Genomic DNA, 17,116 nt, shown 5'->3' with positions numbered 1-17,116 from the left:
CCTTGGGGATTTTTTATTTGGGTCCCTTTTAGCTGGCACCCTTCGGACTCCTTGGATCTGGATGCCACATTCTTTAGCTCTGGGAATTTCTTAGCAATGATGTCTTTAATTGTGTTTTTTTCATTGGGATTGGTTCTCTGTGCTTCTGGTACTCCAATGATTTTTATGTTGTTTCTCTTGAGGTCATCCCCTAAGACTCGAATTCATTCTAGAGCCATTTTGAGGTCTTTTGCCATTATTTGTTGTTGCCTATATGCTTTCTGCAGCTCATCTTCAAGCTCACTGATTCTGTCTTTGGCTGTAGTCATTCTACTATTGAGGGCTCCTACTGAGTTTTTTTTTTTTATCTCATCTACCGATTCTTTTAATTGTGTCACTTTTGTTCGTAGCTTTGAAATTTCTACTGTCATTTCTTCCTGGATTATCTTGGTGGACCATTCTAAAACTGCATCCATATCCTCTCTTAATTTATTGGATGTTCATTCCATAGTTGCTTTGAGTTCATCAACCATCTTTACTATTTCCTCTCTGAATCCTTTATCTGAGAGGAGGTTGTATTTCTGGGAAGTCCCTGTTGAGGTTTCTGAGATCCTCTCTTCCATCTCTCCTGGCGGTGGGGATTTTCGCTGTTTCTTCATGTTGCTATGGGCTTTACTGTCAGGCGCACTTCCTTAGCTTGTGAGGGACCTCAGTTGAAGATGTGGGGCTATGGTCTCTTTACAAAGGACTTTTTGTGCAGCTTGATGTGTTCACTGACAGTTTTTGTGAAATTAGGATAGGCTAGGCAAGTTGACTATTAGCATATAATGACTAAGATGACCAGGGTATTCTTCATAGGAATAGGTTATACCGATTGTGATCAAAGTGCGATGTATGTAATGGGAAAAATAACTGCGCTGGCCGCTGCTCCAGAAGGAGGCCACGCCCCCTTTGAGACCACGCCCCCTAAAGTGAGGGCACGCCCCCAGCAACCTGGGGAAGAGGCGGGGCTCAGGATGACGCCAAGAGGTGACTGAGAGCAGTGAGGCCTGGCTGGGAGCATCAGAGCCCCAGACCCCAGGAGGGGAGGGGCGATAGGAGAGCTCTTCGTTGGGCAGGGTGGGCAGGGTCACCAGAGGAAAATCCCATCTGATTACCTGGGGAAGAGGCGGGGCTCAGGACGGTACCAAGAGAGCAAAGTCTTTTAAGATTATGTTTAAGATTGTTTGATTAATTTTATTGGGGAGTGGCTTTTGGGCCATACCCACTGGTGCTCAAGAAGGGCTTGCTCTTGAATCTGTTCAGATGTCATTCCTGGCAGTGCTTAGAGGACCATATACAGTACCAGAGATTAAACTGGGTCAGTTACATGCAAGGCAAGTGCCTTACACGCTATCCTATCTCTCTTTCGTAATGTATTATAACCAGTGTTTCTCAACCAGGAGTCATATGGTCATCTGTGTACCCTCAGGATGTTCCAAGGGGGCCACAAATGAAAATGGTATAAACATGGGGCCATGGTATGTGACTTGAGGGCCAACTGGTAAAGTAGAAGGGGTACAGGAAGGAAACAATGTTGGGAGAGGCCATGGTTGGAAAAAGATTAAAAGTTTTAATTAGACAATGACTGTATCTCTGCTGAACTTGAGACTTTTGTTCGTTGGGGGTTACACTTGTGGTACTTAGGGCTTCTCCCCACTCCCTGCTCAGATACCACTACTCATGGTGGTCAGGGGACTATGTAGTGCTGGGGATCAACCCTGGACCTCCAGCATGCAAGAGATGCACTTCACTAACTTGACTTATCTCTCTGACCCCATAAATCTGAGATTTTAATTAATTAGTTTATGTTTTGGGAAACAGTCCACATCCAATGGTGCTCAGGGGTTACTGTTGGATCTGAATTCAGGAATTACTTCCGGGGATGCTAGGGATTGAAGCCAGGTGGGCTGCATGCAAGACCAAGTCCTACCTGCTGTATTACTGCTCTGGACTCTAAATCTGAGATATTTTAATGGGAGATGAATAGAACTATGTCTTTTGTTTTATTTTGTTTAGGGTCCATCCCTGTTGGTGCTGGGGGCTGCTTCTGGCTCTGTTCTTGGGAGTCTATGCAGTACTAAGGATTGAACCCAGGGCTTCTACAAGCAAAGCATGTACTCAACGTTTTGAGCTATCTCTGAGCTCATTTAGCCTTTTGCTGAAAATTTCTCAGACCTTTATAGGTTGGGTACAGTTTAGCCTCAGGAAGAATTCATGAATATAATAGTCAGACTGAAAACTTTTTCTGTAACTACTTATAGGACTGTTTTCATTAATAGTTCTTGATGCACAATTCCCCGATTAGTATAGATGTTGCTTTAATATTTTCCTGGCTTTGAGTATTGTTGAAAACTCTGGTGCTGCTGGTATTCATTCTTAGAGTTCTGCTTATCAAACCATATGATTTTGTCATTTCATTTCTATGTATTTACTATGGAGAGAAGATATTTACACAAAGACTTAAAGATGAATATTTATATCCATGATATTCATAATACCTAAAAGCTAGAAAAGAAGCCAATGTCTACTAACTGGTGAGTTAATAAAACAAATTAGAATTCAGTGAATTGCTGCCCATCAATAGAAAGGAACAGAGTTGGACTGGCGTGATAGTACAATGTTAGGGGGGACTTGCCTTGCATGAGGCCCACCTAGGTTCAATCCCTGATATCTTACATGATCCCCGAGCATCACCAGGAGTAATTCCTGAGTGCAGAGCCAGGAGTAACCCATAAACTTTGCTGAGTGTGACCCCCTTCTCTCCCCCCAAAAGAGAAAAGTCTTAGTACACAGAGTATAGTCTGCTGTGTAAAGGAATTTAAGCACAGTAGACTGTGTGCTGTGTTGTTTAATTTATACAAAATTCACAAAGAAGCAAAACCATAGTGAGTGGAAATAGAGTAGTGTTTTATAGGGATCAGGAATGAGGGAAGACACTAATTGTCAAGGGTTCCAGGGGACCTTGTGGGGTAATGTAAATATGCTATATTGATTGTGATGGTGCTTACATATTGTATAATAAAAATCAATGAATTTAATTACATATGTAAATTGTATCTTAATAAAATTACCAGAAAGGATAAGGAAGAAAAAATGTCATGCTAAACTGCATTGCTATCTTTAGAAGGATAAGGACAGCATGCTATCTTTAAAAGGATAAAGACAGCATGTGATCCTTATAAGGGTAAAGATAGCATGCTATCCTTAGAACGTAGCTTGGTCTTTCTGTCAGTAACTGCACATACTGTTTTCTTTTGTATTAAAGCATAATAATTTTCTTTTTTGGACCACACCCAGAAGTGCTCCTGGCAAGGCCAGGGCCTTCCCCACTATACTATCTCTATGGAACTCAGGACTAATTTTCTAGGGCTGGAGCTGTAGCACAGTGGGTAGGGTGTTTGCCTTGCACTTGGCTGACCCAGGTTCGATTCCCAACATCCCATATGTTCCCCCAAGCACCTCAGGGAGTAATTCCTGAGTGCATGAGCCAGGAGTAACCTCTGTACACCTATCTCCGGGTGTGACCCCAAAAAGCAAAAAAACGAAAAAAAAAAAAGGAATAATTTTCTAGGCTGTATGTCAGAGTTGGCCAAGATGAAAGGACTAGGGAAGTAGCTCAGTTGTTTATCTGTGGCGGCCCCATATGTGCTTGTAGTCCTGTTTTTGGTACTTGGTAACTCTGCTGTTCTGATTCTCAGTGCTATGCATACTGTACAACCACTCCATAGCCAGTGTGTGTGAGTATCACAACTAAAGGGGCATAAGCCCTACTGAGCACTACTGGAAAGATGTAAAAGTGCACCATGGCCAAGAAGTGTATTCTCTGGCAAGTCTGTGTATACCATGTGACTTCAGACAAGTACTGCAGCCAGAATGTGTATGATCACACAAATAAAGACGTTGACTCTTAGAGAACACCTCAGCTAAGTATGTGAACACCATAAGTAAATATAGGAGCACTACAGCCAGATGTGTGTAAGATGTGTGTATGTGTGTGTGTTTGTGACTTCCCTCCCCCCCAACCTATCGTGATAATACCATCAACAACAACACAAAGAGAAGGAAGGAAGGGAAAAAAGAGTTGACTATTCTGAATTCATTTGATTTGGTATATGCCACTCTTTTGTTTTTTATTTATTTATTTATTTATTTTGCTTTTTGGGTAACACCTGGCGACGCTCAGGGGTTACTCCTGGCTCTGCACTCAGGAACTACTCCTGGCGGTGCTCAGGGGACCATATGGGATGCTGGGAATCGAACCCAGGTCGGCCGCGTGCAAGGCAAATGCCCTACCCGCTGTGCTATTGCTCCAGCCCCTCTTTTGTTTTTTAGTTAAAAAATATATTTTTTTCTTTTTGGGTCATACCCAGCAATGCACAGGGGTTACTCCTGGCTCTGCACTCAGGAATTACTGGCCATGCTCAGGGGACCATATGGGATGCTGGGAATCGAACTCAGGTCAGCCGTGTGCAAGGCAAATGCCCTACCTGCTGTACTATCACTCCAGCCCCCTAGTTAAAATAGTTTTAATGTGGGGCTAGAATGATAGTACAGCAGGGAGGGCATTTGCCTTGCATGCAGCCAACTCAGGTTCAATTCCCGGCATCTCATATGGACCCCCAAGCACTGCCAGGAGCAGTTCCTGAGGTGCAGAGCCAGGAGTAAGCCCTGAGCATTGCTAGGTGTGACCCATAAAGAAAAAAAATTTTTAATCAAAGAACTATGACTTATAAAGTTACTGATAGTTGAGTTCTAGGCATATAATATTTCAATACCAGTTCCATACAAGTGTGAACTTCCCCCCATCAGTGTTTTCCTGTACTTCATCCCTCCTCCCTGCCCCTTGACAGGTACATTACAGAATTCTGTGGTTGCAGCTTAGATCTCATGTTTTCAGCGTTATTGAGTTTGTGCTTTGGATGTATAATTATACCACTCTTCCACACCATCAGTATAACCAAAGCCCTAATCCCTGTTCCCCATTACTTCCTTTTCTCATTTTATTTATTTCCCCCTTGATTTCTTTCTTTCTCTGTCCTCCGAAAGCTCCGGGTCAGTGGTGATCTGGGTATTCTTTCTTTACTACATTATATTTCTTCATCCAATTGTTCTATATACCAAAGATCCACAGATAAGTGAGATAAATCTTGTGTTTGTCTTTCCTCTTCTGGCTTGCTTCATTCAACATGATTATCTTCCAGTTCCAACCAGGTTGCAGCAAGTTTCATGATTTCATTGTACCTTGTAGCTCCATAGTATTCCATTCTGTATATGTATTATATATTCATAATCCATTCATCTGGCATTGGGCATTAGGTTGATTCCTTATCTTAGGTACTGTACTAAGTGCAGCAATGAATAATGGTATGTATATCACTGTCATCCCGTTGTTCGTCGATTAACTTGAGTGGGCACCAGTAACATCTCTACTACACTCAGCCCTGAGATTTTAGTAGCCTCTCCTTACTTGTCTTTCCCAAGGATTGGAGGCTCTTTCAGGGTCAAGGGAATGAGACCTATCATTACTGTTTTTGGCATATTGAATACGCCATGGGTAGCTTGCCAGGCTCTGCTGTGCGGGCCGGATACTCTCGGTAGCTTCCCAGGCTCTCCAAGAGGTATATATCTTTTACTGTGTTTGGGATATGAATACACCAGGGGGAGCTTGCAAGGCTCTTTCATGTGGGCAATAGACTCTTGGTAGCTTGTCAGGTTCTCTAAGAGGGAGAACAAGGCTATTAGATGTCGTGCGGCTGCAACAGGCTGCACGCTTCCGGGAGCTTGATCTTATAGTCTCTGGATATTGGCCATTGGTGGGATTACACGGCACTGGGGCAGTTTGTAGGTGTGGCTGTCAAGCTACTGGAAAATGGGGGGTCTGGGTGGAGAAGGCCCAGTCCCAATCCAGCAGGCTTGGAGATCTCACCCCCGGGTCCCACACACCTGGGTTCCTCTGCCAGTCCCTTCATGTGTGAAGCTTGTCCGAACGTGTGGAGAGTGGCCTTGAGCATGGCTGTGGCTGGGTTCCGGGGGTATTCAACAGTATGTATATATTCTTTCTTTTCCTTTTTGGATCACGACCAGTAATGCTCAGGGGTTACTCGTGGCTCTGCACTCAGGAATTACTCCTGGCACTGCTCGGGGGATCATATGGGATGCCAGAAATCGTACCAGGTTGGCCACATGCAAAGCAAACACTCGCTGTACTATTGCTCCGACCCCCTGTATATATTCTTTGGAAAGAATGTTTTTAAGTCCTGGTTGTAGATGTCCCAGAGCAAAACTGATGGGTTACGTAGCAGCTCAATTCTAAGTTTACTGGGGACTCTCCATACTGTTTTCTACAGAGTCGAACCTGTAACATTTCCATTAGCAGTGGATGAGAGTTCCTTTTTCCACCACATTTCCACCATTTGCTATTCTTTTAATGTACATTCAGGACTTCTTTCCTAGTGCAAAAGTGTTATGAAAGTCAATTCTATTCTATTATTCTGATTTTCTTTATGCAAGTGACTTTAAGAAGCATGTACATTATTTGTCTATTTTTCTTCCTCTTTGGTCTCTTTAATTGTTTTATTTTATTTTTATTTTTTGCTTTTTGGGTCACACCTAGTGATGCACAGGGGTTACTCCTGGCTCTGCACTCAGGAATTACCCCTGGCAGTGCTCAGGGGACCATATGGGATACTGGGAATCGAACCCAGGTTGGCCGAGTGCAAGGCAAACGCCCTACCCACTGTGCTATTGCTCCAGCCCTAGGTCTCTTTAATTTTTAATTTCATTTTTCTTGACTTCTCTTTATTTCCATCCTACAGTTCATTTGATTCTAGCTATATTTTGTTATTGTTGTTTTAGGTTGCATTCTCTGGAAACAGATTTTGAGATAGATTTTTTTTCTTTTTTTTGCTTTTCTTTGTGGTCACACCTGGTGATGCACAGGGATTACTCCTGGATCTGCACTCAGGAATTACTCCTGGCGGTGCTCAGGGGACCATATGGAATGCTGGGAATCAAACCTGCGTCAGCCGTGTGAAAGGCAAATGCCCTACCTGCTGTGCTATCACTGCAGCTCCAAGATAAAGATTTTTATACTCAAAATTTATTGGAGGGTTTACTTGGTGTGAATTCAGAAAGCATGGGTGCATGGGATGCGAGCATTTGGTGGCCAAGAACTGTCCCCCTGGCCAGCCCACTGCAATGACGGATGAAGGACAAGGGAATAGTGGGATGGAGAAACAGGGCCCCAGGCTGGTTGGTAGTCAAGGACCATTTATTTCATTCTCATCGTCATCCTTACAGTTGCATTCTCCTACAGCATAGGATTTCTTCCCCTTTTACAGCATAGTAATTTCTCTAGTATACTTAGATCTCTTGAGGGTCATTATTTTTCTTTTTCCCCTTTTAAATGTTGTTATTTTCTTCCCTTTCCCTCCTTGCAGCATAGTTATATAGAAATCATGAAGGGTGAGGTACACGTAAGTGGGGCTGAATGTTATCATAACAATAAATAGATGTAAAACCCCTTCTTCAGGGCAAGTTCTTCTAGGAGATTAATTTAAGGACAAAATCTCATTTGAGGGTTCAGTACTCTAGATTAACAGAATATCCACTCAAGGGCGGAATCCCATCTAGGGTTTATTGCTTTCTTCTTTTCTCAGCTAGTATTCCTTTTAAACTTTCACTGTCACTGTCATCCTGTTGCTCATCGATTTGCTCAAGCTGGCACCAGTAACGTCTCCATTGTGAGACTTGTTGTTACTGTTTTTGGCATATTGAATACGCCCCAGGTAGCTTGCCAGACTCTGCAATGGGGGCAAGATACTCTTGGTAGCTTGCTGGACTCTCTGGAGGAATGGAGGAATTGAACCCAGATTGGCCACAGCCTCGTGCAAGGCTAATGCCCTACCAGCTGTGCTATCGCTCCAGTTTATAAACACAGTAGGAGATATATTAAGCTTAAAGAGTGGCTCCTCACTGGCCAAGCAAGTGAAAACAGAGATAAATAAATGGGACTATCTCAAACTAAGAAGCTTCTGCACCTCAAAAGAAACAGTGACCAAAATACAAAGACAATATACAGAATGGGAAAGGATATTTATGCAGTACCCATCTGATAAAGGGTTGATATCAAGGATATACAATGCACTGGTTGAACTCCACAAGAAGAAAACTGCCGACCTGATCAAAAAATGGGGTGATGAAATGAACAGAAACTTTCCCAAAGAGGAAATCCGAATGGCTGAGAGGCACATGAGAAAATGCTCGACATCACTAATCATCAGGGAGATGCAGATCAAAGCAACAATGAGATTTCATCTCACATCACAGAGACTGGCCCACATCCCAAAAAACAAAAGCAACCAGTGTTGGCATGGATGTGGGGAGAAAGGGACTCTCCTTCACTGCTGGTGGGAATGCCGACTGGTTCCCAAAAAATTAGAAATTGAGCTTCCATTTGACCCAGCAATACCACTCCTGGGAGTATATCCCAGAGAGGCAAAAAGGTATAGTAGAAATGACATCTGCATTTCTATGTTCATTGCAGCACTGTTTACAATAGCCACAATCTGGAAAAAACCAGAGTGCCCAAAAACAGATGACTGGTTAAAGAAACTTTGGTACATCTACATAATGGAATACTATGCAGCTGTTAGAAAAGATGAAGCCATGAAATTTACATATAAGTGGATCAACATGGAAAATATCATGTTGAGTGAAATGAGTCAGAAAAAAAGAGACAGACATAGAAAGATTGCACTCATATGTGGAATATAAAGAAGCAGAGAGGTATGAGTTTGCAATGATGCAATTTATGGCAGAAATTTCTCTGGACTTAGTTACTAAGATACTAAAATACAGAAATCCAAAACCACGCGGCTGCTATTGCGGCCGCTAGACCTCATATCTCTTCATTCTCAGCAATGGAAAACAAATTCTCAAATGCTTTCTTTTCAGCAGGTTCAACTTTGGGGGGAGAAACTCCAAACAATAATAGTGAGTTTTTTGTTGAGATATTGAATGTAATCAAAGTAAAGTGAAAGTAAAGTGAAATTTATCAGCTACACAGGCAGGGTGGGGAGTTGAGGGGGCGGTGGGGGGGGCATACCGTGATTCTTGGTGGTGGAATATGTGCACTGGTGAAGGGATGGGTGTTCGAGCATTGTATAACTGAGACTTAAACATGAAAGCTTTGTAACTTTCCACATGGTGATTCAATAAAAAAAAAATTAACCAAAAAAAAACCTGGTTTGACCTCATGTGAGGCAACTGTCCAACCCACTGTACTATCTCTAGCCCCTCAAATAATTGCTTTACATAAATAGAATATTATTTAGTAGAAAAATAAATGAATAAATAAATAAAAATAAATAAAGAGTGGCTCCTCCTCCGGACATCTTGCTATATATCCCAGACTACAGTCCTCAGGCCAGATTAGTCCTTCCTAACCCCAGCAGGGTCCTTGTCCAATTCTTTTTAGGTCATGACAGAGTTTGTTCCATGATTGTACTCTTAATTTATTATGCTTCTAATAGCACTTAGCTTGACCCTTTTTGATGCCAGGGTAGCTTACAGCTTGCCCTGGGTCCATCCATGTCTCTCGCTGGGACCCTTCTTTTGGGGGTGTTAGAAAGTAAGGGCAACTGAGGCTTAAGTCAAGTAAATATGATGGATGCCCAGGAGTAAATAGTAAATATTATTTCAGTCAATTAACTCCTATGTTACAAAAGCATAGCATCAACTGTCTTCCTGTGTCTATACAAAAAGGGCATTGCTAAACCAGGTGAAGGACATAAAGGAAAGAGAAAAGCAATATAGGATTATTAGTGCCCGATAGAATTGGGGGTGCCTCAGAAGCACTGTTGTGAGAGTAACTCAATAAACCTAAGCTCCCTGTAGGAGGAGCAAGACAACGCACAACAACTTGTGGTCATTCACCCTAGGACAGTAGATACAAGGGCCAGGGGGATCCCATAGCTGGAAAACTGTTTCATGAGCGGAGGGGAGAAGGCAGATGGAATAGAGAAGGGATCACTAAGAAAATGATGGCTGGAGGAATCAGTCAGGATGGGAGATGTGTGCCGAAAGTAGATAATGGACCAAACATGATGACCTCTCAGTGTCTGTGTTGCAAGCTACAATGCCCAAAAGTAAAGAGAGAGTATGGGGAATATTGTCTGCCATAGAGGCAGGGGGAGGGTGGGAAAGGAGGTGTATACCCGGGATATTGGTCGTGGGGAATGTGCACTGGTGGAGGGATGGGTGTTTGATCATTGTGAGATTGTAACCCAAACATGAAAGCTTGTAACTATCTCATGGCGATTCAATAAAATTTAAAAAATTAAAAAAAAAGTTTTGGCAGCATGGAAAATGAACTACACTGCAGTTAGTGGTATATTTGTGAATAGTTAACAACCATTGCTAGGGGAATCAGGAGGTTTAGAACATTTTCCAGGATCTACTTCCAACATACCTCTATTCCCCCACCTTTTTTTTTTTTTGGTCATACCCACTTCTGTTTTGGGAGTTGTTGCCAGCAGTGTTCAGGGAACCATGCAGTGCTGGAATTTGAACCTGGGTCAAAGTATGCATTCCAGCCCCTTGTTCTGTCTCCTCAGCCCATGATGACCAATTTTAAGCCACCAACATGAATTACTGACTATGAGTCTGGAAAGATTAATAGTGTGTGTGTGTATATATATATTAGACATAACTCTAAAAACACAGATAATAGTGTGGTGGGGCTAGAGATCAGGTAGGGCACTTGCCTTACATGTGACTGGCATCCCATATTGTCCTCTGAGCACCACCAGGAGTAATTCCTGAGTACAGATTCAGGGATGTCCTCCAAGCACTGACAGGTATAGCATAAAAACGAACAATAAATAGTCAATCTAGCAAGATTATTGGGAAGTAATTGTGGTGAATAGTGAGAGGTCCCCCCCCCCAATAGGGATAATGTTCAGCAGTGTTCAGCACGGCGGCTTGGACCTACTTGCTGTTTGGGCTCTGTGGTGGCAGGAGGCCACCTGGGTCATACCTGGTTGGTGCTACTGGTCATTACCTTGTTTTTCAGCACAACTTCAGTTTCTTTAAGTTTTTTTTTTTTTAAAATGTGTATGTTTGAGGCTGGAACGATAGTACAGCAGGTAGGGTGTTTACATTGCACGTGACCAACCCGGGTTCGATTCCCAGCATCCCATATGATCCCTTGAGCACTGCCAGGAGTAATTCCTGAGTGCAGAGCCAGGAGTAACCCCTGTGCATTACCAGGTATGACCCAAAAAGAAAAAAAAATGGGTATGTTTAATGACCTGCTTTCAGAATTCTTAAAAATATTAACAATCTGGTCTAGAGAAATAGATGAGTGGGTAGGGCATTTGCCTTGCACATGGTCTCCAGCATCCCATATGGTCCTCTGAGAATCGTCAGGAGTAATTCCTGAGTGCTGAATTAGGAGTAACCTCTGAACATTGCTGGGTGTGGTCCCCAAACCAAAAAATAAATAAATAACAATTTTAAAAATGTTAGTAGTCTGCTTTCACAATACAATAGGAGACCAACTGTAGCCAACAGATCTCTGAAGTTGTGATGACCTGTAGAGCTGTTTCACTTTTGGTCAAGTCATAGGATGTAGGTAGGCTGTGGAAAGAAAGTTGAACCTGGGCTAAGGGGTGTTTTATTGTCCTAAAGGAATTTCTAGGGGATGGAGGTGCTGGAGGTGGGTAGGGTGCTTGACTTGCACTAGGCCACCTTGATTAGATATCAGCACTGTATATGGTTCCCCAACACTGCCATGAATGATTCCTGAGCAGAACCAGGAGTAATCCATGAACACCGACAATTGTGACCCAAAAACTGAAAGAAAATAAAAAGGTAAAGAAATTCCTAGAGAAGGACTTAGTCACCAACATTTCCCCAAATTAGGTATGGGTGCTTCATCCCTGAAGGTACTATTTTGGGAGCAGAGCACAGAGTCTACTATACTTTTGCATCTTATTTAGTCTTGCTTTCTGCTTTGGGACAACTTTTTTTTTCTGTTATGGTATCATCCCAAGCACTTCCAGGAGTGATTCCTAAGTACCAGTACCTTGGATGTGGCTCCACAAAGCAAACAAAACAAAAAAACTTATGATACTTATTTCTGGGGTTTTCTTTTTCTTTTCTTTTGTGGTGGGGGTAGGCTTCTAACCAGAGTTCTGGGGACCTTGGAACCACTCCCAATGATACTCAGCAACCTGGGCTGCTTGGGTCAGTGCTCATTGGCAGTGTGGTGCTGCTGGGGTCCTGTGGTGCTGAGGGGGAAGAGGGAAGAGACATGCAGTGCTGGAGGGATCTGATTCCCACCCTCCCCCTTTTTTCCCTAAGGTAAAATTGTATTGATACTGAACTCTTGTTATTATTTATGTTGAAACATGTTGGATTTCTGTGGTTTAAGTTTTTTTTTTTTTTAATTTATTTATTTTTAATTAGAGAATCACCGTGAGGGTACAGTTACAGATTTATACACTTTTGTGCTTATACTTCCCTCATACAAAGTTTGGGAACCCATCCCTTCACCAGTGCCCATTCTCCACCACCCGTAAACCCAGTGTCCCTCCCACCCTCCCCAATCCCATCTCCCCCCCACCCCACCCTGCCACTGTGGCAAGGCATTCCCTTCTGTTTTCTCTCTCTAATTAGCTGTTGTGGTTTGCAATAAAGGTGTTGAGTGGCCACTGTGCTCAGTCTCTAGCCCTCATTCAGCCCGCAACTCCCTTCCCCCACATGGCCTTCCACTACAATGTAGTTGGTGATCGCTTCTCTGAGTTGACCTTTCCCCGGAACGTGAGGCCAGCCTCGAAGCCATGGAGTCAACCTCCTGGTACTTATTTCTACAGTTCTTGGGCGTTAGTCTCCCACTCTGTTATTCTATATACCATAGATGAGTGCAATCTTTCTATGTCTGTCTCTCTCTTTCTGACTCATTTCACTCAGCATGAAACTTTTCATGCCCATCCACTTAACTGCAAAATTCTTGACCTCCTTTTTTCTAACAGCTGCATAGTATTCCATTGTATAGATGTACCAAAGTTTCCTCAACCAGTCATCCGTTCTGGGGCATTCGGGTTTTTTCCAGATTCTGGCTATTGTAAACAGTGCTGCGATGAACATACATGTGCAGATGTTGTTTCGATTGTACTTTTTTGCCTCTCTGGGATATATTCCCAGCAGTGGTATTGCTGGGTCAAATGGGAATTCAATATCTAATTTTTTGAGAGTCGTCCAAATTGTTTTCCAGAAGGGCTGAACCAGTCGGCATTCCCACCAGCAGTGAAGAAGGGTCCCTTTCTCCCCACATCCTCTCCAACAGCGGTTGCTTTTGTTCTTTTGGATGTGTGCTAGTCTCTGTGGTGTGAGGTGGTATCTCATGGTTGTTTTGATCTGCATCTCTCTGATGATTAGTGATGTAGAGCACTTTTTCATGTGCCTTTTGGCCATTCGTATTTCTTCCTTGGTAAAGTTTCTGTTCACTTCTTTGCCCCATTTTTTGATGGGGTTGGATGTTTTCTTCTTGTAGAGCTCAACCAGTGCTTTATATAAGTGGTTTAAGTTTTGGATAGAAGTTTTAGAGAGAATGAGGATGGTTTGGGGAGTATTTTTTTTCTTCATTTTCTTTTAATTTTAATTTTTAAAAGCTCAAGTGCTCCCTCTTCTGTTGCTCTAGTGAAGAACAGTTTTCCTGATTTTACTGTAATTTTTTGTCAGACTTCTGATCTTCTTTCCTGCCTTACACCACTTGCCACCTGAGATTACATTTTGCAAGTTACTATTTTTTGGGTTATTTTTCATTTTGAGACTGCTATATTTGGAGTCTATTACTTTTTAAAGTGCCATTTTGACCCAGAGTACCACTTTGATCCAAAATTTGTCCCTGTGGATTTTCCAAATTTAATTTCAACCCCTTCCTTCATTATTGTGATGATAGAGGTCATGCATACTAGGTTATAGTGTTCACGCACTTTAGTTGTGGTAGTCTTTCACACTTTGGTTGCAAGCCAGGCCCTGTTGCCCACACTGATCCAGGTTTCAAACCAGCTCTCAGCTTGTTCCACTAAGGTTCAGATAATGAGGAGTAGCTATTTTATTTTACTTATTTTGTGGAGTAGCTATTTTATGTATCACTGTCATCCCATTGTTCGAGTTACTCGAGTGGGCACCAGTAACGTCTCTATTAAACTCAGCTCTGAGATTTCAGCAGCCTCACCTTATTTGTCTTTCCCAACGATTAGAGGCTCTTTCAGGATCCAGGTTCTTATTTTTTGTAAAAAAAAAATACAAACTGAAAATTCACAGCAAACCTTTCATCAGGTACAGAACATAAGGAATAGACTTGATGTAGACTTCCAGGAGTTCAGCCAAGGGGTGATAAATCAGTGGACAGGAATCAAGGACAAAGTTCAAAGGCAAAATCAAAACTGAGATAGAAATTTAGAGTAACCATCATATAAGTGACATTTAAAGCCACAAGACTGAGAAGATTGGAGAGAGAGTATAGGAGTTAAGGCTTTTGCCTCACATGTGGCTGAACTCACCTCTTCCATCCCTTATTTAATCCTTGGCATTGCTAATCTCCCAGAAGCACTGGGTATAGCCTCAATCCCTGCTTCCCCTCCAGTAAAAAAGAAAAGGCTGAGAAATTAAGGGAATATATACAGGAAAAGAGGTACAAAAAATTACCATTCCAACATTAATTTCCCTCCTCTTTCCATTATTATTTTTGCTTAGTGAAGAAAGGGTGTCAAACACATTTGATTTTGATGCTCGATCATTCTTATTTGTTTATTTTTTGTCTTTTGCTCACACCCAGAGATGATCTTGAGTTATTTCTGGCTCTGCACTCAGAAATTACTCCTGGTGATGCTCAAGGACCATATGGGATGCTAGGGATTGAATCTGGGTCGGCCATGTGGAAGGAAAATGCCCTACCACCTGTACTATCACTGTACTATTACCGGCCCCAGATGCTCACTCATTCTTTGTTGTGATTGGGGATCCCAAATGACACTGCCTCAAAAATCATAGGCATGTGGATGGTGCTAGAAATGGAATTTGTAGCCTCATGCTTTCAAGGCAAGTGTTCTACTTATGAGTTATCTCAGGACTTCATACTCCAATATTTTGAGTTCAGGAGGGTAAAGAGGAACTAGTAAAGGAGATATGAGTGGCCAGAAGGGTAGGAGGCAAACCAGGAAAATACAATACATTGGATGCCATATCAAAAAATTATTTTAAAAAAATGATTGGCACTTTCAAATATGTGATAGATCATGAAGAAGGAGAAGTGAACGTTCACCATTAGGTTCAACAATATTGAAATTGTTGGTAATTTTGCTAGTAGGGCAAAGTATGACAAAGTAGGGCAAAGATTTAAGAGAGGAGAAATATTGAAGACAAATGGGTTTACATAACTTTTAAAGATGAGCTTTGCTGTGAAGGGGGTGGGGTGGGCATTTGCTAGTAGAAGAAATAAATCTAAGAGACTTTGGTGGTGGGGATTGGACCACACCTAGTGGCGCTCAGGGCTTACTTCTGACTTTGTGGCTAGGGATCAAAACCAGCAGTGCTTAGAGTTGCAAGGCAGATATTTTTTTTTTAATTTTTTTTTTTGCTTTTTGGGTCACACCCAGCAATGCTCAGGGGTTACTCCTGGCTTTGCACTCAGGAATTACTCCTGGCGGTACTTGGGGGACCATATGGGATGCTGGGATTCGAACCCAAGTCGGCCGCGTGCAAGGCAAACGCCCTACCCGCTGTGCTATCACTCCAGCCCCATGCAAGGCAGATATTTTAACAACCCTGACTATCCCTCTTTCTTTTTTGGTGTGGGGTACACCTGATGGTGCTCAAGGATCACTCCTGACAGTGCTCAGAGGACCACGAATGGAACTGGGTCAACTACATGAAAGGCAAGAACCGTAATCTCTGCACTGTCAAGACTTTTCTTTGTCAAGTTGAGAAAATAACACTATGTTAGGAGGTGGGTGGAATTGATGGTTAGAGATGGAAGAATTACTAGAACAGTGTCCTTGAAAATGATGTCCTTGAAAAGTTCTAGAATACAAGTGGAGGGGTTGGTACTAAATGAGAGTCTGATAGTTCATCCACAGGTAACAAGAAAGAAACCAGAATATGTATACAAATGCAGATAGGGAATTGTGGTAGTAGTAGTAGTAGCTAGTAGTAGTAGTAGTAGTATGTGGAATTAAAATAATTTGTCTCTTCTCTTCTCAGTGAAGTAAGAAACTAGGCCATCAGCTGAGAAAGAGGATGAATGCCTCATAGATAGGAGACAGGAGAAAATGCAAGTTTTGCCCAGGAAAGTCAGAAGTTATGTATTAGGATGTCTGCCATGCAACATTATGGGGATATTTATGGTTAATAGTTACTTAAAGAGAGATAGCACAGCGGTTGGGCTTTTGCCTTTCATGCGGCTGACCCGAGTTCGATTCCTCCGCCCCTCTCGGAGAGCCCGGCAAGCTATGGAGAGTATTGCACCCGCACAGCAGAGCCTGGCAAACTACCCATGCATATTGGATATGACAAAAACAGTAACAATAAGTCTCTCAATGAGAGATGTTACTGGTGCTCGCTCAAACAAATCGATGAGCAACGAGATGACAGTGACAGTAACAGTTACTTAAAGACCAGTGCTGATTGTCTTTTTCTGAAACCATATTGAGCTGCCAGAGTACAGATATGGAATAAATGGAGAAAATTGGATTTAAGGTTGTAGTAAAATAAAATGTATCTTAATACATATTTTTTATTGTTTGGGACCATACCTGATAATATTTGGGGGCAGCTCTGGCTTTTGGGGTGTTTGGGGGGTTATTACAGATGATGCTTAGGGGACCATGCAGTGCTAGGAATCAGAACTCCAATCTCCAGGATGCAAAGCATATGCTTAGCCTGTTGAGCTAGGTCTCTCCCTCAAACAGACTGTTAGAGAAAAGAGGAGCTTAATTGTGATTAATATATACAAAGAACTGATTATAATGATCAAACATAACATTTATTTTATTAAAATAATTTTAGGCACCATAACTTACAATAC

The 17,116-nt window shown here is 42.3% G+C and overlaps 1 pseudogene; it reads left to right on the top strand.

The window, feature by feature from the left end:
• The first annotated feature begins 869 nt into the window (after window positions 1–869).
• LOC101558833 (ATP synthase F(0) complex subunit C2, mitochondrial-like) overlaps window positions 870–17,116 on the top strand; it is a 49,927-nt pseudogene continuing 33,680 nt past the window's right edge.

The sequence above is a fragment of the Sorex araneus genome, chromosome 2 (assembly GCF_027595985.1).
Source record: "Sorex araneus isolate mSorAra2 chromosome 2, mSorAra2.pri, whole genome shotgun sequence".
NCBI lineage: Eukaryota > Metazoa > Chordata > Mammalia > Eulipotyphla > Soricidae > Sorex > Sorex araneus.
Note: the sequence above shows the minus strand (reverse complement) of the source record. Positions and strands in the feature narration are given on the sequence as shown.